Source organism: Solanum lycopersicum, chromosome 7, assembly GCF_036512215.1.
Source record: "Solanum lycopersicum chromosome 7, SLM_r2.1".
Classification (NCBI taxonomy): Eukaryota; Viridiplantae; Streptophyta; class Magnoliopsida; order Solanales; family Solanaceae; genus Solanum; species Solanum lycopersicum.
Genome location: NC_090806.1, coordinates 61,901,617 through 61,927,918, shown reverse-complemented (window position 1 = coordinate 61,927,918; position 26,302 = coordinate 61,901,617). Strand labels below are relative to the sequence as shown.

General features: G+C 32.2%; 2 long non-coding RNA genes and 5 other non-coding genes across 7 annotated transcripts; 6 read left to right on the top strand and 1 right to left on the bottom strand.

The window, feature by feature from the left end:
- Nucleotides 1–6,419: 6,419 nt before the first annotated feature.
- On the top strand, nucleotides 6,420–11,630 carry LOC104648410 (uncharacterized). The gene is made up of 2 exons (XR_742416.4): nucleotides 6,420–6,801; nucleotides 7,950–11,630. It is a non-coding gene; the product is annotated as an uncharacterized lncRNA (long non-coding RNA).
- Nucleotides 6,935–6,999, top strand: LOC112941925 (small nucleolar RNA U49). Its single transcript, XR_003247574.1, has one exon. It is a non-coding gene; the product is annotated as a small nucleolar RNA U49 (small nucleolar RNA).
- LOC112941921 (small nucleolar RNA snoR2/U65) lies at nucleotides 7,157–7,310 on the top strand. Its single transcript, XR_003247570.1, has one exon. It is a non-coding gene; the product is annotated as a small nucleolar RNA snoR2/U65 (small nucleolar RNA).
- LOC112941908 (small nucleolar RNA snoR77Y) lies at nucleotides 7,333–7,414 on the top strand. The gene has a single exon (XR_003247557.1). It is a non-coding gene; the product is annotated as a small nucleolar RNA snoR77Y (small nucleolar RNA).
- On the top strand, nucleotides 10,979–11,134 carry LOC112941924 (small nucleolar RNA snoR2/U65). The gene has a single exon (XR_003247573.1). It is a non-coding gene; the product is annotated as a small nucleolar RNA snoR2/U65 (small nucleolar RNA).
- Nucleotides 11,164–11,245, top strand: LOC112941910 (small nucleolar RNA snoR77Y). The gene has a single exon (XR_003247559.1). It is a non-coding gene; the product is annotated as a small nucleolar RNA snoR77Y (small nucleolar RNA).
- A 3,055-nt stretch (nucleotides 11,631–14,685) lies between the features above and the next one.
- Nucleotides 14,686–15,469, bottom strand: LOC104648411 (uncharacterized). The gene is made up of 2 exons (XR_742417.4): nucleotides 15,277–15,469; nucleotides 14,686–14,965 (listed from the first exon to the last, which is right to left on the bottom strand). It is a non-coding gene; the product is annotated as an uncharacterized lncRNA (long non-coding RNA).
- Nucleotides 15,470–26,302: the final 10,833 nt, after the last annotated feature.

Sequence of the window (26,302 nt, the reverse complement as noted above, 5' to 3'; positions counted from 1 at the left end):
ATTGTTAATTCTTATTATCCTTTTTAAGTTCATTTTTTGCAAATAGAGCTTTTCAGTAGACTTTTTCCTTTAGTTGGTCTATTCGGCATAAATTCAGATTGATCGGACTATAAAAAAAAAAGATGTTGTAATTAAATTTACAATAACCTTTTTGATTAGCTGCCAAATCAACTTGTTTAGTTTAGTAGAATGCATCTATCAATTACGTACTAATAATTTATTTATTTATATAAGACTGGTTTTTGGTCATTTTAAAATCATATATGATTCAATGAATATCAGTACGTATATCCAATTTAAACATTAGACAGGTCAATTTTAATATGCATTGGCAAACATATTAAGTAATGCTGAAAATGGCTTATAATATGTCATGTCATTATCAGTCATGATCGAATCCTAACTGTCACCTACATCTAAAAACTTGAAGAGAGTTTGAACACTAAGAAAGATTTTTTATTTTATTTGGAGTTGAAATTCTTGAAAATATGACATATATAGATATCAAGAATTCGAAATACAACAAACTGATATTTTCACCACTTCACTCCAAATCGTTTATAAAAAAATAACTCTAATTTATCTTCATGGTCAAACACCATATGATTTTCAAATTTTGTTTCGCTTTAAAAATAAAAATAATTTTTTCAGTTTCACAACAATATCTTATTTGTATTTTTATAAGTGGAGTCCCGGAAGGGTAGGATATAGTCAGGCTTTGTGGATAGAGATTATTTTGATAGACTCACGAATCAAAACCATGTTTAGTCTAATCAACTTACGTACCCTCATGTCTCTTACTTCATTAAACAACCAACCTTCCAAACTTATTCACTGATGCATCCGTACACCTCTCTTTATGTATATGAACTATCTCAATCTTATTTCGCTCATCTTAAAAGAACATTTTAATTAACTGTCTAATTTTTTTTTGAAAACAATTATAGACTTAAATATTAAATGAAAAATACCTCAATATCAAAGCTATGGCTAAGTATCACTTCTATATATACACAAATTTAAATAAATAAAATGTTAATAATATTAATGCTTTATTATTATTATAACTCTCAAAAATACAAATTTATTCGGGCTATACTTATTAGTAGATCAAACTAGGGAAAATTGTATATAATAGCAAACTAATAACCTAAATTAAATGGAATAGCTAGGGTTTGATTTAATTGTGCTCCATAGCAAACATTAGCTAAAATTTGCCAGCGTCTCTCTCCCAAAAATCTCGCTCGCCTCTCTCACTTTATACACAGAAGTGTATAATTCTGTTTCTGTTTTGTATAAAGCGAGAGAAAATTGTATATATACGTGCAAAAATGTATATCTTCGTGTTATACACTTAATTATACAATTTACAAACATTTTACTTCAAATATTGCAGAGAAAAAAGCCAACGAATTATACAATTGCGAATTATACAATTGCAGTGAAATACAATTTTCTCTAGCTTTATACAACAGAAGTGTATATATTGTACTTCTGTTTTGTATAAAGCGAGAAAAACATATATCTTCTTGATATACACTTATAATTATGCAATATACATACATGTTAATTCGATTCAACTGTATGCAAAACAAATTATACAATTGCAGCGAAATAGGCCAGCAAATTATACAATTTAGGCCAACGAATTATACAATTGTATATGTATAGCAAATTATACAGTTTTATGTTTGCTATGGAGCGCAATTATGCAAAGTTTGCTATAGCATACAAATATGGATTTTTTGTTTGCTATATGTGAAAGTTGCCCTTTAAACTATCCCACTTCCGGACCATTCAAATCTGGACTGGACCACCTCAGGCCCATATAAGCTTGGTGCTGAGTGTTGACGTGCAAGGGATAAAAGCGGATCGGCCTGCTTTGTGGAACCAGTACGGCCCATAAAAGCCCAGGACGAGCTCCTCAACTTGTATATTTTAAGAGTCAAAGTAATTAATCAATTTAAACTAGTGTAAATTAGGTATATAACATTTTTTATAGTAATATTCTCAAGTTATAGCACTAGAGTTTGAATTTCATTGTATAACATTTAATATCTCAAGTTATAACATTTTTAAAAAAATATATAATGTTAATTTTAAATTATTAAAAAGAGTTGTTAAAATAAAAAATAAATTAAAAAAACGGACAAACTAATAATGGAAAATGGGATCTTTTATTAAATAAATTAAATATAATTATTAATTACTGTTAATAAATTAGCACGTTTTAAGGGATTTTAAATTTTTTTAGATTAGTTAGTTGCCTTAATTCTCTCAAATTAATTTAAATGATATTAATTTTTTATTTAATTCCTTGAAAAGCTCTACCAAATTGGTACATGTCATTTTGTTTTCCAAAATTTCACAATCTTTTTGAGATTTGCAGATTTTATTTTCATTTTTTATTAGTAGTTGAATAAATTTTGGCGTTGAAAACAATTTGATTTGATTTGATGGAGAACAATGTGTCGATATTAATAAAACATGGTGAAAATGGAATTCATCATATTGATTTTTGTTATGATTTGTTGTTTTAATTATGAATTGTTGGTTTTAATTATATTTATTGTTTTGTACATGTATAAAAGTGTTCGATTTTTTTTAATTATTGTTAGATCTAAAATATACTTTGTATGTTCTTTTTTTGGATAAACAATCAAGTTACATATGGCATATTGAAAAACGATAAGTAAATATAAATGTGTTTGAGTTGTAATTAAATTGAAGATTCGCGTGTTAGTTGATTTGTGAAGAAAATAGAAAAACGTACATTTATTAACTAGACAAATAATAATTAGATATAATTTTTTGTACAGGTGAAGTATTACAAACGTATGAATAATGTTTGAAAATTATATAAAAATTGTATTTAATGGTAAAACCTGCTCAGATAATATTCAAAAAGTAAGAAGATATAATTTTGTGTATTGGTGAAGTATGAAAATTGTATTAATTGTGTATGAAATTTATAAGAACTTGTATTAATTGTGTATGAAAATCTATATTTTTGTTAAACTCGCAATATATGTTTCTGTTGAAATTATAATATATATTTTGTATTAATTTTGTATAGAAACTATATTCTTTTTGTTTAATTGAAATAGTGTATATGTCAATGAATGATATATTAAATGCGTATAAAGTTTGTATGAATTATTTTGATAGGTACAGATACAAAATCAAAAATTGGTCCACATTTTAGACCGGTTACAGCAACAAATTCTTTTAACCCAAGATGTAACTTTGTACCATTTACATTCATAACAAACATGTCATCCCTGTCATTTTTAGTTTCAAGAATAAATATATGTCGTAACATCTGACATTGAATTTTTATGTCATGCAAATCATAAAAAAATTTAAACGGTGTTTCTTGTAAGAATTGTTGAAACTTGTCTTTACCTAGGAAGGTCAACAGATCCGCAAACACATGCATGTTAATACATGAAGACAAATGTATTTGTATCTTCTTCTCCTATAAAATTGGTAAATTAAATTAATACATTTATCATACTATATAATGTCATATAAAATCATATATATACTGGTATATTAAATGGACATTCAATTCAATTCATACACAAAGCATACAAAAATTGTACATCAGTTCATACACAATGCATACAATATTAATACATATTTATTTTTTTTAAATAATAATTTATGACTTTTAAACTATAAACTACTACTCAAACAGTACCAATACATTAATTCATACATCAAAATCAGAACATAAAATATACAGCTTTAATACTTTTAATAATAGTAAAAAATATACGACATACAACACTAATACATTATTCATATACTGATATTGTAATAGACAATATAACATTTCATACACATAGCATACAAAGTTAATACATTAATGCATACATTCCTATAGTGAAATATAGTAATTATTTTATACACAAAATCACACAACATTAATACATTATTATTTATCAAAAATCATACTTTGTTGTAATCCAATTATATATTCACAAATCATACAATATTCATATATAATTATAATATACAATACTAAAAACTCAACTGATATATAAATTATACAAATTTCATGTACTATACTATTGACAAATAAAATCAAAATTAAACACACTTAAACCATACATTTTAATTGAAATTTGAAAAAATCTTTTTACTGACCTTAACAACTTGTTTAGGTTTATTCGTGGCTTATCTCTGACCTACCAATTTCAATGCCTTTTGCTTTTTTTGATTTTGTATTACAATACTCATACACAGTTCATACATTGTTTATACATTTATAATGTAATAAAGTAGATGTAGCATTTCATACAAACTTACAACATTCTTTCATATACAATATATTCAACACTAAATATACAAATCAAAACATAAAGTATGTAATTTTATTATGGATATTAATATTCAACAATATCATAAACTTGATACAAAACTTAATACACAAATCATACAAATTTAATATACATATCATAACAAATTAATACATTGAATCATACACAATTCATAAATGTTTCATATATTGATATTGTAATATAAAAAAATGTGTAATTTCATACAGTGAATCATACACAATTCATACATAAATAAAAGAACATAAAAATGTACTATACTATTCACAATTAACTCGAAATTAGAATAAAATTAAATAGATAATTTTAATTTAATTTTTTTTTACTAACCTTTAAATTTTTTTTGGGTTTAACTGTTTCTTCTTCTTCTTGTAAATGTGAAGTATCGATTTCAGAGGTTCTTGATTTTTTTTTATTTTGATTTTATCAATTCTTCTACAAAATCAGATTCAGAATCTGATGAGTACTCAATTTGTTTTCCTTTCCTTTTCGTTCCTCTTTCTTTCGCCCTTTTCTCCGATTCATCTACTTTTTGCTTTTCTTTCCCTTTTTTCTTCTTCTCGGATTCCTTTGGATGTTTGTTTTTTTTTTTTTTCATTTTTGATTTCCCTAATCTAGCTTTGTCTTTTGCATATGAAGGTTGAGTTTGTGACAAAATTTTGAAAGATGGAGCATGAAATTCGTCTGAGCTTTGTTCATCATTCAACCTTTTGAATTTTCGCGGGGTTTCATTGCCTCTCTTCGACATTGTACAATTTTTTTAAGTGCAAGAGATGAAGATTTGAGTGCAGAAAAGGAAGATTTGAGTGCAAAATAGTAGAATTGGAGAAGACGACTGTTAAGATTGAAAGTTTTGAGCGTGCAAAAGAGATGATTTTGTGATGATTTGGTGAAGAACAAAATTTTGGGGCAGTGTGACAGTTTTAAAATAAAACTGTAATTATTTTAGATATTTATGGGTAGTTATTAATTATGGAATGATAAAATCCCTATTATTTTGTAATTTTTTTTAAAAAGGTAACTATATAATATATTTATTTGAATTTACACTAGTTAAGAGTTTTGTTTAAAAAAGGTAACTTAAAATAATTAATTTAATTAACTCCATTGGTTTAAAAAAGGTAACTGAATAATAAATGTAATTATTTAAATAAGTTTATTATTATTTTAAAAAGTTAATGAGAATAATATGTTTTTTCTTGATATGCTATAACTTGATAGTAATATGCTATAAGTAGTTTATTATTAAAAAATATGTTTATAACTTGATATCTATCATCTTAAATGTGTGTGTAGTGTTATTTTTATTTTAAACTAAGTACATTTATCAGGAATTTTAGTTGTGTTTGATCATGGAAAACTTTTCCAAAATTGAAATCCAACTTCGGGTTACATTTTAAAACTTTTAACGAAATATAGATTTGAAATAAGGTAAAAGATCATTTTAAAAAATGAATAACTGACACGACTCTTGAATTAAATAGAATTCTACAATTATAAGGAAAAAAAATACAAAATGTTTATCATGTTTATAAAATTAGGTCATTGGACTCTTATGAAATCATGTTCTGTCAAAACATAATTCTATGTATTGCGAATAAGTTCTAGATGATACATAAATGAATCCTTTGGTTGTAAATAATCTATTGTAGAATGAACAATTATAAAATAGTATTTCAAAACTAATAGTCACAGTCTTACGTACTCTCGAGGTGGAGTATAATCTATTGCTGAATGAACAATTATAAAATAGTATTTCAAAACTAATAGTCTCAGTCTTACGTACTCTCGAGGTGGAGTTTTTCACGCGTGATAAAATTATTTAGTAATTTTTCGAATAGTAGTTGTTTTATTTAATCAAAAAAGGAAATATACAAAGTATAATATAAAATATGTCCAATTCAACTTTTGTATAATATTGATATAAGTCTATTTTTTTTATTCCAATAGCAAATGCTTATAATATTGAGGATATTACTTAATGTTACAATTTTGACTCAGTTTAAGAAAAAAAACATAATAACATTATATATTTTTATTGCAAATATACAAGATATACATATATGTATCTAAAAGCTTTTATACTGAGCACTGTTTTGATAGAGACAACATCTTCAATGAAAATTTCCTTTAAAAACAAATACTCAACCTATAATTTTAGATGCTTATTCTCTCATTCATCATACACTTTATGTATTCTTTCATATATAATTAACCTGGACATATCATTTAAAAACAAATATATTGAATTTGATTAATCACACTTATAATTGATATCTTTACACATATAAATATATACAAAGTTAAAATTAAATAAGAGTTAAACATTGTAGGCACACTAACACAATCTTTTTGCTACGTTTTAAAATAAAATTAGTTTGTTCAACCCAATCAAAGAGAAAAGGGTTACAGAAAAAGCCCAAACACGAACGGCGTCTCAGAATTAGGGTTTCAACAGGTATACATCTATTTAAACTACTATTCTCCTCTGCAAACTCATTCATTCACCGCTGCTTCTAATAGCCCTTTGATTTAGTTTTTAGTTTTCTTAATTAGGGTTTTGCTCTTTTGTTGAATTTATGGCTATTTTGTACCAATGAGGAAGACATCCCAGGAATAGGAAGTGCCGTATGACACTTTAAACAGCAGCGGCGGCGCCGTTTCCACGCTCGTTCCCATCCACCGTTGATCGGATTCCTTCCAGTCTCCGCTCAATGGTCGGGATCTGTGGCTTTCTGCTCCGCCGCTGTGTGTGTGATTTGTAACGGGTCTCTGAGGTTTCATCCATTTTAAAAATTATTTATCATCTTATCGGTCCGATGCCACGTCGACGGTAGCAAAATGCGATGACCGACGATGCTATGATTGGGCCAACAACAAGTTTTAATTAACGTTTCGCATTCTGATAGGAATCTGTGTATGGATTTTTTCAATTCCTTCACAGAGCCGTTTCGTGCGATTACATTCCTTTTCTAATTTATTTCTTTTGAAGCCAATGATGATTTTTATATAAATATTTGGAATTACCGTCTGAACATTATTGATGTGTGATCGACTGTCTGAGGCTTCACTGTTAGAATTCAGCTTTTTTTTGTTGATATTACTTTGAATTAATATATTCTACAAACTGACTATACTGAATTTTTCATGGTTCAATGAAAAATTGTTGATATTTAATCTTAAGGATCGGATCCCTCTTTATTTTTTAACGAGTTAATTAATTACATCTTAAATATGTAAGAGATAATTGTTTAGTTTTATTCTTCGAGAAAACATTTTGTGATTATTTCTGTTTCAGTCAATAAATTTAACAAGTTATTATTTTTTCTGAAAAAAAATTATAATTTTAATTAAATATATCTTTTAATCATTTAACTTTAATACACAATTAATCACAATAACTACCGCTTAATTGTATGCAAGTATATCAAATGAGCAAAATAAGGAACATTAATGGGTCCTCGTATAAGATTTCAAATCAGCTCTACCTTTTTTTTTCTTTAACTAAATATAAAAGAGTGAAATGTTTCATTATGTGAAGACGAAAATTAAACTATAATTTTTATGACCAGAATTTTATTCATTAACTTGAGAAATTGTTGTTAGGTTCGTGAGAATGTGAGCCATCAACGAAGTGTAGAAAAGCTGTAGAAGTAACTGAGGAATTGTGTTAATTAGGACAGTATCGTTTTGTAGCTTCTGTATTCTATTTTTTGTTTTATAAATAATGAAGTACATATATAAAATAATCAATTAAAAAAATGAGGCTCTTATACTAGATTATATTATATTTTAATTTCTTATACAATTAAACACCAATATATATTCTTATCTCATTTCAAATTCATGAAATACAAGTAATAATTAATTGAATTGTTGATACATATATGATTAATATATTGATAAATAACTTTCTATTTGGTCTCTTGGATGCATTATTTATACATATATATATGTTTGTTATGGAGCACAATTATACAAACTTTGCTATATAATACAAATTTGAATTTTGTGTTTGCTATATGTAAAAGTTATCCTATAATTAATTACTGAGTCTTCCTATTATGTAAATAATTTTAATAATTAATTTGAATTATTCTTACCATAATAAATTACAATTCATTCTACTCGAAATTCGTAATTGCACTCCTCTATTTATATATCGTAATTCTAATAAACACTTGTGTAATTTGTCATGTTAAGATTTCAGATACTAATTAATAAATTAGACTACTGACGAATTTAACTTAATGATTAATTTCATTTAGAGCACTACTTAACTTATTTCATGTGTCGGATTCATAAATCCACTTGCAATGTTTGATACGATGAAAACTTATAAGTTTCTCAAAAAAACATATCAATCAATCTCTAAAAGGAGACATGGATTCCATCAACTAACTTATTATTTCACCAGTATATATTATTATTATTCAACTTACTAGACATATTGACCCATATCAGAATATCACCTTTTAATAAATCAAAACAATAATTAATATATAAAAATCATAATAGTTATATCAGGATTAAGAATATAAGTATATTTAATAGTTTAGAGAATATGTTTTTGTCAGTCAATCTAAAACAAGTATCTCTACTTGGTCCCGTTCAATACATACAAAATATACTAACACGAGAAGTTAGAGTTATACGGTTCCCATAATCAAGATAAATATATCTAATCTTGTGCTACAATCGTACCCGATGACATGTCCAATTTCCATCCTAGATTGTGAACAAAAAACTTAATACTTATAAGAACTGATAATTTAATCCTCTGTGTGTAAGCTAAAACTCTACACACTAAATCATCTACTATATAAGTAAACTGACACCATAAAAGAATATATGATCTAAATAGATATTTATTCTATAATAAATATTCTATCTTAACATATGATTAATAATATATATATAAATAATTTCTCACTTAGACTTTTAACCATCGAAAATTGTTATAATGTACTTACTATATTTAAATGTATGTGTGTGTGAGAATTCTAAAATATCTCTGTTAAAATAAAATTACGCAAAAGCTGAAAAGCAAACAAAAAAAATGCAAGTAAGAAAGAAAAAAATAGATTAAAATGGAAAGAGAAAAAGTAAGAAATTGAACAAGAACAATATGGGCCCCACATATACAAATGGCAGCTCAAAAAACACCTCACACAACTGACATTATATGCGTCTCACCCACCATAAAATTTTTCGTGATAGAATAATGAGAAATATGTGTCTATTTCTGTTTGGCGTTATAACGTTGCAAGTAGGTAATCAATAAAATTTATTTATTTATTAAAAAATAAAATAAAATAAAGATCCCACTTACTATCCATTAATACAACACATTCACATCATATCACATCACACAAATAATCTATTCTCTTTGAACATGAATTTATTTTTACAAAATTTAAAATGATATTTCTTCTTTAAACAAGATATGAACTTACAAATTTGAAATTGAAATCATAATTTCAAATCAGTATAAGAGATTGGACATCCAATCACAAGGAAACACTAGCAATTGTTAATTTTATGGCTCAAATTCTTGGTAAATAAATTATAAAAGGAAAAATTGCTCAAAGTCAATTATTAGCTATGTATTTAATATAGATAACTATATTTTAAAAAATTACAATAAAACACTATATAAGTTGATTATTATAATAGTAAATACCATGTTTATAATCCAACTCCTAAATAAATGCAAATTTCACTCTCTTCAATCCCTCTCTCACTATTTATTACTACTTCTCTCTGTTTTCCCGCTTCTCTTTTCTCCTTTTATTTTAATTTCTTTTCAATATCCCAATTAGATTTTGATTATTCAAAATTAAAATTTCATTAAATTAGGTATCAACCTGTGTATGTATTCATTGAGTTCATCTCGGTACTCTTTAAATTTGTTATGTATTTTTGTGTCTATCCATATCATATTCAAGGTTTAGAAAGGGGGAGAGATTTTTGTGTCTATCCTTATCGTATACTCTCAATTCGTTGTATTTGAGATCGAGAGAAAAGAAAAGATGAATATAAATGTATTGATTGTATTTCGATTGCAATTAATATGGAGTAAAAAATAATTATTTATTTTTTCTCAAAAATTCACAAAACAATATAAAAAATATAAGTGTGAAGCAAATCAAAATATAAATGCGAATTATAATTATTAATTAGTGATACGATAGCTATGAATCCTATTTAAGACCTACTATTAATTATTTTCGAAAGCTAAATAACATTTTTACCCTTGTTAAGAAAAATAAAAATAAAACATCGAGGCCCAATTGGGTCCAGAGCATCAGAATTAGGGTCTCACACACCTGGCCTTGTCTATTTAAACCGATATTCACCTCTCTACTCTCATTCATCTCCGCCTTCTTCTGTAAATTTTACATACTTTTTAATACCTTGTTAGGGTTTGATTTTTGAATATGTAGCTAATCTGCATCACATCCAAGTGCCGTATGACACTTTAAACAGCAGCGGCGGCGCCGTTTCCACTATCGTTCTCATCCACCATTCATCGGATTCTATCCAGTCTCCGTTCAATGGTCGGGATCTGTCGCCTTCATTTGTAACGGGTCTCTGAGGTTCCGTCCATTTTTAAAACTATTTTTACTTTTATCAGTCCGATGCCACGTCGACGGTAGCAAAATGCGATGACCGAAGATGCTATGATTGGACGAACATCTAGTTTTAATTAACGTTTCGCATTCTGATAGGAATCTGTGTATGGATTCATTTTCAATTCCTTCACGGAGCCGTTTCGTGCGATTACATCTCTTTTCTAATTTACTATTTATTTCTTTTGAAGCCAGTGATGATTTTTATATAAATATTTGGAATTACCGTCTGAAAATTATTGATGTGTGATTAATTATCTGAGGCTTCACTATTAAAACTTTGAGTACTAGTAATTTTTTGAGGTGATCAAAATAAATGTTAAGACTACAAACTGAATTTAGGACAATTACAATGATACTATCAATATGAGAAGTAATATACTTTATATTCTAACAAAATTAGAATCCTAAATGAGAATATTAGGTTTGTGCACAAAAAACAAGTCATCAATGACCAAGCTATTGTATAACATTTTGTGCATTTGATACGATATGACCAGTAATTTGATAAACTTGTGCTTTGCATGGATGAATTTGGACACTTGGCTACAATTTATTTTGCCTATAAAAAGGCGTAATGTTTGTGAATGGAGTGCAATACTCCCTCACGTTTACAACTCCTTCGTCTCTTTAATATTGTCTTCTTTTAAGTTAATCACTTTGGCTTTGTTATGTTAATTACTTGCTGATGATAATTAATTTGCTGCTATCTCTATTAATTTAACATATTAATTTAAGATATGAAAGTGTTTATTTTATTTTGAGAAATATTTCACACCATTAAAATAGTCTCTTAGGATAGTGTCCAAGTATTTTATTTATATTTTTTAGTATTTTCATCTTATGTTCGGGATCACTTCTTGATAAATTATAAAGTTATTTATTATTATTATTATTGTGAAATTTCTAATATTTCCCCACTTTTTAAATAATATCTTCGGATATGTGATAGTTTGAGAGTGAATTAATTTTTAAATATTTTGAATTATTAATTATTATGATTTATGTGACAATATCTGAAATTTTTTGAATTAATTAAATTTTAATATGTTTTTTTAAAAGTATTTCAAGTATGTAATTTTTAAATAATATATGTTATTTTTCTTGTCCGAATTAATATGGAATATGTTAAATTTTGAAATTTAATCAAATTTTTAATATATTTTTAAATATTTTAAGTTTTAATTAATAGTACTCTTAACGTAATTTTAAATAATATATGTTATTCCTTTTGCAAAAATTTGTAACACAAGTAAACTTTTGGTAAAGAAAGATAGTGCCTATTTGGTCGATCAAGTAAAGATTAAAAATGCTTTGAAATGGCAAAGTTTGGAAAAATAATAATAATGATTTTTTAAAAAGTTTTTTTTTTTTTTATATATATGTTTATCAGTTGTTTCATGATATTAAACAAGACGTTTCTTTAAAAGAAATTATTCATCAAAATAATAAAATACACAATATAATATGATACGTTATAAAACGATACATAACAACCATGCATATTCAAAAAAGGTGTAATAATATTTCATTGAATCAAATGAAACGTATTGACATCTCATGTGAAATATAATAAACAAAAGTTAAGAGGATACAACATCAACGAAAATAAAAAGTAAAAATAAAGATAGTTGTTGAGATCAAAAACTACTTTGTAAGGTATTAGAAAAATATAAAGTATAGTTACATTCATGAGAAGGTAAGATGACATAAAAATTAGAGTGAAGAAAATCAATTGCTTATTGATGAACATCATTTTCTCAAGTAATTTTAAGTTCTTTTGGTTGAATAGACACATTTTCTATTGATATTTATAGTGGGTTGAAATCATTATTGCCTTTTGAATTAAAGATCAATGTACTTCTTACATTGATTTTTTCTTAAATTACTTATTTATTACAAGTAAACATAATTAAATTTTGTTTCTTTTAAACATAATGACATCTAATAAATTTTAATTGCTAGTCAAATCAGTATAATGTCTGTTACTCACTAATGATTTCTCTTCCTTTCTCAAATTAATTACAATCCTGCATAGTAAATGAGTAATTATTCGGACCTGTGCCATTTCTATCATATTTCATTCAAATATATTTGTGTTATATTATATTTATTATAAAAATACATTATATTGTGATTATTCATTTAAATATATAATGTCTTAGATAAGCTTGCAATCAAATAGCTCAAGCAAACAACTTACAAGAAACTCAAGCATGGAACTTAATCAAACAGACAATTTACAAAGTAGATAGACATGAGTTTCAATGGACGGATTGGATTGAAATTGGACAAGTTCTAATGAACTGAATTGAACTAAAACCAAAAGTTACTTGAATTAAAATTGATAATCTTTCCGACTTGAGCCAATTTTTTTCTTAAATAATCCACCTTCCTCCACTCCATCCCACCCTCCCCTAATATCTATCTAGGCTCGAGCCCTTCCAACCTACACTTAACCCTTGTCACCGACCTGAGGCATACGACATGATTCAGAATCCAACCTTAAATCGAAACCCAATTCCAACTTGGGAACATACCCTACCCTAATCAAGATATGACCCTGACATAAAACTCGACCCCGATCCGTAATCCAACCCCGACTCCAGACCTAATACTACATTGGAATCTAAAACTGTAACACCCCATATTTCGTACAAAGGCCACTCTCTCACCTCTTTCGTCTCTTCCTTCACCTCGCCAATCTCACCTCGCTCGCCTCTTTTCTCTTTTCAGTTATCTCTTTCACCTCTCTCTCGTTTCTATTTTTCCAATCTCTCTCACTTTATACAAACACAAATGTATAGTTTATGTTTGTTCTTGTATAAAATGAGAGAGACCGGATATACAACTACATATCTCTCCATCCACACACTTACAACTATACATACAAAATACAAATACATATCTCTCTATCCTATACATTTGTAATTATACAAATACAAATCTTCCCCTGCCCAATTCTTCCCCTCTCTCGCTTTATACAAACACAAATTGTAATATACATTTGTAATTATACAAATACAAATCTTCCCCTACCCAATTCTTCCCCTCTCCCGCTTTATACAAACACAAATTGTAAAAATTCAATATAATTTGTGTTTGTATAAAACGAGAAAGAGATTGGATATACATCAAATTGTATGGAGATATACAAATACAATCACAGATACATATACATAGTAGTTACATATATACAATTATATAACCGATATACATATACAAGCGATGCGCTTTTATACAAAAGAAATATCTGCCTGCTATTTAACAAATCTGATGCTCCATAACAAACATAAAATTTTCTATGGAGCGTAATTATACGAACTATAACTATAACATACAAATATAATTTTTATATTTGTTAAACCTAAAAATTACTAGCTTGAATCAAACAAATAACTTCCAAATAGTTCAAACAGGCAGCTTGCAAATAGTTTCATTATGATGATTCGCTTTATATAGTGTAAATCAGTAAAAGTTTTTCAAATGTTAATGATAATTTCGTAATGATAAATCTCTTTATAATTCAGTATCAATAAAAGATTTTGAGAATTTCTTAAGATGGACTAATCTATATGTTAAGAGCAAAGGCCAGTTGTTCCACAACATTAAATAAGACCTTTTTTTAATAATATTTTATCCATCTAAATAGTAAAATATGCAATACAATATAATACGTTATAAAACGATACATGACAACCATGCACATCTAAACAAGGTGTAATCAATAACTCTTTGAATCAAATGATACCAATTGACATCTCATTTATTGACAATCATAAGTACAAAGGCAATTTTCATATTGTCCACTAAAATACTTGCAAGTTGCCTCAGGGTGTCCTTGACTATAGGATCCTTCACATTGCTCATGGCAACATCTTACATTGCAACTTGGGTCACATGGACCAAAATTTACTGTACATCTCTTAACCAATTTTGTCTTCTCACCCATGATCCCCAAAGGACTCAAGTTGCTACTTCCTTTGACACCTAAAAAAAAGGGAAAATTAATATAAATAGCTGACAGATATATAATATATATTTATAATAAAATTATGTTAGATAGACATCATTTCGTCACTCTTAATTAAAAGTTTTAAATTTTTGAGTTATCAGTGACAGAGTCATGATTTTTCATAAAAAAAATTTGAAATATAATACATAAAAATTAAAAGAATTCAACATCAATGGAAATGTAAAGTAAAAATAAAGATTGATTTTTTTAAATCGCTAGATGGGTGAAAAGATAAACTATTTTGCAAGTAAAAAGAGAAATATAAAGTAAAATTTACCGTACTTACATTCATAAGAAGGTAAGATGACATAAAGAATTAGAGTGAAGTAAATCAATTTCATAGTGATTGACATCATTTTCTCAAGTAATTTCGTTGAAAATATTTTAGAGTGGTTGAATAGACACTTTCTACTGATATTTATAGTGGGTTGAAATCATTATTGCCTTTTGACTCAAACATTAATGTAATTCTTTTTCTATTTTTTCTTAAATAACTTATTTATTACACGTCAAAATAATAAAATTTTGTGTCTTTAAAACATAATGACATCTAATAAATTTCAATTGCTTGTCAAATCAGTATATTGTCTATTAATCACTAAAGATTACCATTCGTTTCTCAAATTAAACTATTTATTAGGATATGTACATTTCTCTAATGTAATATATTTCATTTAATATATTTTTGTTATACTATATTTATTATAAAAATGCATTGTATTTGTGGTTATTCATTTAATTAAATATATATATATATATATATATATATATATATATATATATATATATATATATATATTGTATTAGATAAGCTTGTAATCAAATATCAAAAATAAACAACTTAAAAGTAACTCAAGTGTGCAGCCTAATCAAGCAGTCAAGCTAGCAATTTACAAAACAGGTAGATAGGTTTCAAATGGACGGATTAGATTGGAATTGGACAAGTTCAAATAAACTAAATTAATAAAAATAAATTGAATTAAAATCAAAAGTTACTTGAATTAAATTGAATATGCAATAACTTATCTAACTTGACCCAACTTTTTTTTTGAATGATCCACCCTCCCCTTACTATCCATCGAGGCTCGAGCCCTTGGATAGTACTCCTAACCTTTGGCCCCGACCCGAGACATAGGACATGAAATTCAGAATCCAACTGAATGTATAAGTGTATCCGACATCGTGTTCTCTCTAGTTTTAAACCCATAAAATCATTGTCAATACAAATTATGTACATTTTATCTCTGTAAAGGTTTTTTACGAGAAAATTTATTTTGCATATTACTAGATATGTGTATTTTTTTTTCCCATCACTCAAATTACTTTCCAAGTAATATTTTAACAAGAACAATATTTAATGAGAATACTATAAATACATCGTATTATGAATATCTATTTAAATACATAATCTTTTAGGTAAGCTTACAATCATCCAAACAATTTTCAAATAGTTTAAGTCGACAACTTACAAGTAATTTCATTATGATAGTTCACTTTACCGTGTATTTTTTTTTAAAAAATATTCGATTTATGATAAATCTCTTTATAACTAGTAGGGATAATGCACAAGTACCCCCTCAATCTATGTCCGAAATTCCAGAGACACACTTATACTATACTAAAGTCCTATTACCCCCTTGAACTTATTTTATTGTAATTTTCTACCCCTTTTTAGCCTATGTGGCACTGGTTTGGAAAAAAAAGTCAATCATCGTTGGATCCACAAGATAGTGCCACGTAGGTCGAAAAGGGGTAAAAAATTATTAATAAAATAAGTTCAGGGGAGTAATAGGACCTTAGTATAATATAAGTGTGTCTCTGAGATTTCGGACATAGATTGAGGGGGTACTTGGACATTATCCCTAACTAGTACTATATATCAATAAATTGTTTTGAGATTTTCTAATGATCGACTAATCATTGCCAATGCTAGAGGTTAAAGTAGACTTGATTATTAATATACAAGACTTAAATATGCATAAGAATATATAATTAAGACACACATTAAGATATTATTACAATGAACTTAGATCAATGTTTCAAAAAAGAAGAGAAAATTGCAACTCATCTCATTGAACTTTTATCGATTGATATCAAAATGCTAAAAATATTAAATTCATACGAAATTATCCAATATTCAAAACTGAGAAGTGCTAAGCGGCCTAGGGGTGGGCGTTCTGTACTTGATTTGGGATTATCGAATTTTGGATGCAATAATTGAATAATTGGTAGTAAAAATTAGATATCAAATATTAAAATTTTAAATTTTTATTCGGTAATCAATAAATTAAATTTTGATTTGATATGGTATTCAGTAATATCCTATTGAAATTTTAGCCGATTATATTAAAAATTACTACTATTTTTCAATCATTTCTATTATGTGGATGCGCAGAAGTCATAAGTAAGAAGAAAACAATTTGACACAACGAAAAGACATGTATTTGAATTGTTTATGTTCATTCCTTAACTTTCTTCACGGGACTTTGTACTAATAAGTAATGGAAATGTTGATATATGATTCGGGAAATACCAACTACCAAATAATAGTAATGTCTCATATCAAATCTAAATCCGAATATCATAATTCTAAAATTTTACTCCCACCAAGACCAGTTAAATAATACTATAAAATAGGAACAAGATGGAGATGGTGCAGATAAAATTAATTCTATTTTTATGGGCAAAGCAGAACAAGATTTTTTTTCTCTCTAAGCAACCCATGTCGATGTAATGAAAAGAAGTCGCACTGAAAAAAATTGAACAAATGTGATAACTATGTAAAGACATAAACAATGTAAAAACATTATTTGAAATTACTCCTTGTGCGATTTCTGAAGATGGAGAAATATACCGAGTACACGTAGAATAATAGGTGTCCATCTTAAGCCATCTATGAGATAGTGTTTAATGACCAATTCACCCTTCAAAAACACAAAACGTATCAAAAATAGTATCAAATTTTATACATGTCTAACATATCTACTATATCAATTTCAATCAAATTTTATATAACTTTTTAAAACTAGAAACATATCAAAAAATAAAATATGTTTCAGACCAAAAATTATCAGCGGCATATATTTAAAAAAACAACGATTTTTTTTGGAAGACTAGGGATTTTAAGTGAATTCTGTAGCAAGAGCTACAACTTATTACAGAATAATTTTGGAAAAAAATATTAACCTAAAGGATCCCATCTATCACCATGATTTATTAATACTGATTACAAGATCTCTCATTACAATCACTCATTACAAGAAAATAACGATTATTAAAAAAAAATTGAGACAAGTGTGACAACCAAGAATACCGTTTGAACGAATTAGATGAGGGAAATTATTAAGGAAAGAGAGAACTCTTGAAATCATTTTAAAAATAAATCTTTTTGAAATAAATGTTTTGAGATAAAAAAAAAATGAAAACAAATGTTCTGTTTCGTTATAATCTCCTATTTTATGCCTCCTTTAATTATTATAAACTTTTTCAAATTGTTTGTTATTCAAAGTTCCCTTTTTGTTTTCAAACTAAATGACTTTTTTTTTAAAAATCCCTTTTTAAATAAGTGAAATACTAGAGAAAATGATCAAAATGATCTTTCACGTGTGAGGGTTACTTTATATTGATTCTTAATATATTCTACATGATCTAAATGGTCCTTAAATATATGAAAGAACTAACCAAAAAAAAAAAAAAGAACTTTAAAAAACTTGTTAGATTTAACAGATTTGCTTTCTTTCACCATCACCACCATAGACCCTTCTCCTCAACTTCTTTCTTTTGCCATTTGAGATCATGCTCTTTATTCTCGTAAAAAAATATATACATACTGCTTTCATTTCTCATTTCCATCTAAACAAAATTTTTAAACGCTTCCATTATCATACATAACGAAGAATAAGAAAATCAAAATCGTTAAAATAAATGTAAACCAAGTAAGCATTTACGGAGAGAATATAACTTTTGTTTCATACAAACCTTTTCAAAACTATTATTTTTCCAACCCATTTTTTAATTCTATTTTTAAAATTAAAGGATAAATATTGAACAGACAGAGGTAGAAAACAAAAATTACAAATATTCTTTGATATTTGAAGATGCTTTTGTGTGCATAGAAAATTTTGGCAGCAAAAATTGTATGAGAAATGGAAAAAAAAAGAGAGGTAGAAATTAGTGTGCAAGAGAGATGGAGGAAGAAGGGGCCACTAACTAACTGTGGGACATTTAACATTTTTTATGTTTTCAATTTATTTTAAGGGCTAAGGACCAAAATGATCTTGTCTGTGGATTTCTATAACAAAGGAAAGCCTCCTACCCTAATACTATGCCATTTGATTGAAATAAGTTCCGTGCTGCTTGATATATCGTGGTTTCACGGTATAATTAATACCTTTTCCTTAAGTTTATTGTGTCCGAAAGCTTTTTTGTGCTAATTTTGATATAAGTTTTTCTTTGTTTTGCAGGAAATCTGTCTAAAGCTGAATGCGGAGATTTTGAGCGAAAAATGAAGAAGAGACCACCAACGGAGCTTATGACGGTCCGTCGTGCTTGTGACGGTCCGTAGGTGGCAGCGTAGAGAAGCTGCTGAAGGAAGATGGGGAAGTCTGACCAAGTGTGGGATTACGAAGCTTGTGACGGTCCGTCATGGATATGACGGCCCGTCCTGCAGGTTCGTCGCGAAGATCAGAGAAGTGATCCCAATACCCAGATTCCAAGAGTTGAAGTATTTGGTAACGAAGACCCTCGACGGACCGTCGTGCCTGTGACGGTCCGTCACACTTGCCGTCGAGGGGAATGAAGAAAGCAGCAGAAGAATTGCACCAAGTATGGGGCGACGGAGCCCACGACGGTCCGTCATGACACGACGTTCCGTCGCGTGGTCCGTCGACCCAGCCGCGTTTTGACAGATTTCCAGTAATTAGAATCCTTGTTTAATTAGGTTTTTATTTTTTTATAAATAGTTCGAAAAACCTCGTTTTTGAGGTTAGACTCTTGGAGATTAAACATCATATTATTAGACTTTGTTTTTCCGAGTTTTTGATTGTTGGAGATTCTTACAAGTAACTCTTGTTGATTAATCAAGCAAATTTTCAGACTTTATTCTTTCTCATTAAAGTAAGTACATGACTTCTTGTTTAATATATTTGAATATTGTGTTTATGAATATGAGGAACTAAACTCTATAACTAGGGTTGTGGGAACCATAGGCAAATAATGAGATAAACCCTAGCTAAAATAACAATTCTAGAATAGTGTCTTGCATGTATTAATAATTCTTTCGCTTAGAAATCTTTTTAACGGATGATCAACGTTAGAACTCGCCTTAATGCTACTTGCCGGACCAAGGAGGTAGATAATAGGAAAAGAATTATTAACATAGATTTAGTGTATACTATCTAATAGGCTAGTATTGATTGGTACGAGGTAATAACTGAGTCAAATATCGAATATGATGCTTAATATGAGGTAAGTATAAGGGTTAGGAAAGCAACACACGTAGACGGACCAAGGTGCGGAGTGAGATTTTCTAGATGCCGGACCAAGGATTTAGAAATACATAGCTTATCACTTTGCATGCAAGATACTAGGAAAGAATTGTTATAGCTAGAATTATCAAGTTACGAACCTGTGGGGAACACGTAAACCCTAGTTACTTTGATTACTTGATTAAAACTCAACATTAAAAGCTGTTAAGTGTCTCTGTCAAGTTCGTTAGTTATTTTTTTTATTTTATTAGGAAGTACAAAAACCCCCCCTTTTATGCTTTTACTTTTTAAGGAAGTCATCAACCGAACAATAGTAATAACAAGTTGGAGTTAAGTCTAGACTATTTTCCTCATGGGAACGATCCCAACCTCACTAGTTGGGTTATTTACTTGACGCGACCGCTTTACTTCTCATTTGAGAAGTAAGTTTGAGCGTATCAAATTTTGGCGCCGCTGCTGGGGAATTTAGCTTTTACATTAACTTGACTTCTTACTATAGTTTAGTTGATATTTTCTTGATTTTACTTTGTTTTATTGTTTTTGATTCATTTTCAGAATTATCCTCCTTGTATGCCAAATACACGGAGAGGAAGAGAACCGTTGTTCCCCTACGATCACGAGCTAGAACGTACACTGCAAAACATGAATCGTAACTTGGGAATCAATGCAGTCGTGCCGCGACGTTAAATATGGCGCTTGTTGGGAGGCAACCCAATACTTATCATCTTTTTAATAATGGTAGCATCTTTCTATAAATGGGTTTTAAATTTGCAGGCACATCACCAGGAAATTCTGCAGAAAACTACTCCACAGTAGCCACTGACGGATACAACGACGGACTGTCGCGACTGAAACGGACCGTCGTATGCACCGTCACACCAGGTACGTATTTCTGTCATTTTTGAAATTAGGGTACACACGACGGAAACCACGATGGGGTGTCGCATGAGCGACGGACCGTCGTCGGGGAACCGTCGTGCGATTAATGAAATTAACCCGACCCGACCCGGCTGGACCCTTTTAAACATTTGACCGTTTATACTCCCTACCCCTCCATATTCCACCGCATTACTTCCAACTTCCTCTCATCTCCCCTCTCTTTTCCACTTCCACACTTCCCCCACTGATCATTACTCCCATAATCTCCCCAAACCTTATTACTATCAGTTACTTGTCGGTGCTGCTGCTTTTTGGTATCTACCTTGCCACCTGAATCATTCCCCACTTGTGTTTTCTCCATCTCCAAGGTATGTGTCTCTAAATTTATACTCATTTTTCTTATATTTTTGTTTATTAGTTAGTATTAGATTCGTTCCTAGTCGTATCTTGTTCCCTTGATATGATTATGTCTAGACCTAGGCTCTAAATATTTGACTTTGCCATGTTAATAACCCCAGACATAGGTGATTTCACATTAATAGTTTCCTAGGTAGTTGGGATAGACACATAGAGGTCCACAACACTACAAGACCATGTGTGTTCATTGGGGTTGCTTAGGGTACCTACAGTTCTGTCTCTGATATTTAGAACGAGACCCCGATGACGGTCCGTCGTATACACGACGGACCATCGTAGGGTCCGTCGCATAAGCCCTAGCACCCTCCCAACCGACGCCTGTGATGGACCGTTGTCTTCACGACGGTCCGTCCTGCATAGTCGTCATGATGGTCAGAGACCCCTCTGAAAAGGGTCTCCCAAAATTTTCCAAGTGTCCAATGACGGACACTTACGACGGACCGTCACACCCACGACGGTCCGTCCTGCACGATCGTCATGATGGTCAGAGACCCCTCTGAAAAGGGTCTCCCAAAATTTTCCAAGTGTCAAACGAAGGACACTTACGACGGTCCGTCACACCCACGACGGTCCGTCCTGCACGATCGTCATGATGGTCAGATACCCCTCTGACAAGGGTCTCCAAAAATTTCCCAAGTGTCCAACGACGGACACTTACGACGGACTGTCGTACCCACGACGTGCCGTCCTGCACGACCGTCATAATGGTCAGAGACCCCTATGATAAGGGTCTCCAAAATTTTTCCAAGTTTCCAACGACGGACACTTACGACGGACCGTCACACCCACTACGGTCCGTCCTGCACGACCGTCATGATGGTCAGAGAACCCTCTTCTAAGGGTCTCCCATCATTTTCTAAGTGTCCAACGACGGACACTTATGACGGACCGTCATACCCACGACGGTCCGTCCTGCTTAACCGTCATGATGGTCAGCGACCCCTCCTTCAGGGTTCCTTATATATACATATACCAAGTATAACACGACGGACCTCATGACGGTCCGTCATAGTCACGACGAGCCGTCATAGGTCCCGTCGTGTGGTACAGTTTCAATATTACTAACACACTTTTTTTTAAAGTTTCATGTCATATGATCTTGCCTGATTTGATTGCCACTACTCATACTAATATTGCCTCTTTACAGGTACTATCGACTATGGCACCCAAGCAAGACCGCACTTATGCACGCGGGCGATCTAAGTCTGTCGCCCCGTCTGCACGCTTGATCATCAGGTCTGATGATGAGCAGGACCCTGAATACATGCCCCCAGGCACCTCCGCCCCTTCCCGTGCTACACGTGCCCCTAGAGCCACACCCAAGACGGTGGCGTCCGGCGTAGTCACTGCCTCCCAGTCTAATGAGGAGCGCACACTGACCGGCACACCCTCTGGGTCGGCCACAAACAAGGAAGGAGCGTCTGGCTCCTTGGGAGCATCCTGGTCCGAGGAAGCTTCAGGATCTGCTGAGGTTCCCGCACCCGCCACTGCTGCAGCGTCGGCCTCGTCTGATGAGGCTGACAGTTCAGACTCCACATCCGGCGCACCAGCCCCGGTCCCCACCCCAGCCTCTGAACACCCAAACCGGTGGTGCGTTGAAGGCCAGTTTCAGGTTTACTCCAACGCAATGTTCTTGACCGATAAAGGAGTAATGACTCGAACACTCACCCTGGAGCGGCGGGTACTTACAGGGAGTCTCCCCTCGATGCCGGAGATCCACAACATATGCATCGCCTAGAGTGGACTGCCCGTCCCTTGGGACGATACAGTGAGGAGATGGTACGAGAGTTCTACGCGTCCTACGTAGCGACTCTCCGATCACAGATCGACAGGCGGGCTGCTCCCGTGAAACAGGCCCCATTGGAGCAGGTTCTAGTCTGGGGCGTGCAGGTTGACATTTCCCTGCCCGCCATCCGCCGTTTCCTATACGGTGAGAGTGCAGATGCTACTCGGACCCCCATCACTGCCGAGTTTGACTACCGCTGGCAGGTAGTGAAGGATGGACAGTTCCTGCGAGAGTCAGCATGAGGGAGACCACCAAGCGGTGGATGGCCCTACACTTATCAGTCGACGGAGAGGGTGCAGATTGGGTCACCGAGCCGAAGGGGGACATCAAGAAGGCCAACCTCACATTCGTCGCCAAGTTCTTGTGGCTGCTCGTGCGTCACTGTCTTTCCCCCACAGCTGCTGATAACATAGTCACCTGGGATCGAGCAGTGCTGATGGCGGCGATGATAGCCGGCTTCGAGGTGGACTATGCATGGCTTCTCCAGGCAGTCATGCACGGGAGGGCATTCAAGGTCACCACCACCTACCCCTTTCCGTGCATGATCTTTGCCCTTTGCAGGTCTGCAGGTGTGCCCATATGGCACATAGATCAGTTGAGGACCCTGCCGGGTACCGTTGACATCGGCCTCATCAGAGACGAGGCCAATGAGTTGGCCTCACGTCGAGGGCCCCGTCCAGAGCTGCCACCACTATCTGATGACCTTGCGGATACGGTGGCTCAGGCTCGCACAGCTACACAGGCATCCACGGACACTACCCCGGTCGAGTCTATCTCAGGTAGCAGCACAGCCCCTCTACCGACACCGGCCCCGCTTGCCCGAGTCCAAAAACTGGAAGCACAAATGGCCACTCTTCTGCATCATATCCAGCCGTGGATACAAAAGTCTATTTCTGAGTCTGAGGCGCGTATGGAGAGGCAGATGCAGCGGAAGATTGCTGAGGTTAACCAGCGCCTCGATGCCTTTGAATTGAGAGTATTAGCTCGACCAGCCCCTCCAGTAGATGTGTCGACTCTCCAGGCTGCAGTCGCCAGTCTTCGTGCAGACATCGACACGATCCTAGCGACAAGAGTGTCAAAGTCTGTTGAGCCTGCTGAGCATACTGTATTGGCGGCTCTGTTTTCTACTCCAGACATTCCCCCATCTTCCCCGAGAGAGAGTGCCAAGAGGCGGAGGGGGCGATCAGAGGATGAGGTGCGAGCAAGAAAGAAGGAGCGCCGAGAGATGGAGGCCGCGAGGAGAGCCTCACTTGCTGAGGCGGAGGCACACCAAATCAGAGCATCACAGATAGTGGCTGGGGCGTCTAGCTCCCGCACTGTAGAGACAGCAGGAGGCACTACTGAGGGTGCAGTTGTTGCTGAGGACATCACTGAGGGTGTCCAGATTGCAGAGGATGTGGGTTCTGGGAAACCAAACCCACCAGCTTGTTGATCGACGGCGCTATGCGCCACAGGTTTGCTTCACCTACCCCTCTAATCTTTAGATTTTTTTATGCATTGGGGACAATTGCATGCTTTTTTGTTGGGGGTGGGGTAAATGGAAAGTGAGTGTTAGGGTGAAGTCTGAGTAGCCCAACTCACTATCCTCTTTTGGGGTTTTCTTGCCTGTGTTCTTTTTCCCCAAAAGACTGATTATTTTTTCTGTTGAACCGGCACGTTATATCTTTTGTACATAGTTTAACTCTGAAGCATGATGGCTGAAATGATATCCCGATAAAACTGGAAAAGGTTGCATGAAAAGGCGTAGTAACTGATAATTGTGTGGATCTAAACATGAAATAGAGTTACACCATTGCACTACCCTAAACCTTCAAGTCAAACTAGGTGTCTGATAATCTGGTATAGTGATGAGATGTCAAGTGAGTGTGAGGAAAGTTGAATAGTCCACTACTGATACTGAGCTAGAACTTGCCTGGTTAGTCCTGCTAAAAGTAAGCTGTAACATACAATTAGAAAAGGATCATATGCCCTTATTCAATATAGCCCATTTCTAGCCTAAATAAAAGAAACCAAATGAAAGTTATCCTTCGTTGATCCAAATAATTTGAGCTTAAAATTAGACCTTTCTTTTTCACCGCAATTGATCTTTTCTGGGAACAATATGTTGGCCCTGGTCCCTCCTTGGACATGTGCACCTCAGCTTATGCCAAAAGCATAAGTTGAGGGTGGCTAATGTATAAACAACATTCGTTATGGCCCTGACCCGATTTTGGGTATTGTGTACCTTGACTCATGGTAAAGCCATGAGTTGAGGGTGGCTGTTTTGAGGAATGCTCTGGAAAGTGGGGTTGAAAGAACAAAGAGAGAGAAAGAACAAAAGTAAAGTGACTCAAGAACTCGTTAAAAAAAAGAAATATTCAAGAATTACAAACAAGAAAAGAAAAGAGTCACTTACACAAATGAAGAAAGAAGGGAAACAACAAGGTGAAAGAATAGGAGAAACTGGGCGAGATAAAGTGATATAGAGCGGAAGGTTTAGCCGATATGTCAAGGAGGGCAAAAAAAAAAGTCACTAAAGTATACCTAAATATACCCTACCTGACTCTGAGCCTACGTTACAAGCTAAAAAAGTCCTATCGTGATCCTAAGGGTTGTATAGCGAACTTAAGGCAGTGAAAATAAGGGCAAGCTTATGGCAATAGGTATGAATGAGTGTGACTTTGTTCTGAGAGCGAGTGTTGAAATGTAATCCTTATACTCAAACTGAAATCATTGTGTGAAAAATGAGGATTTTGTTCTAAAGT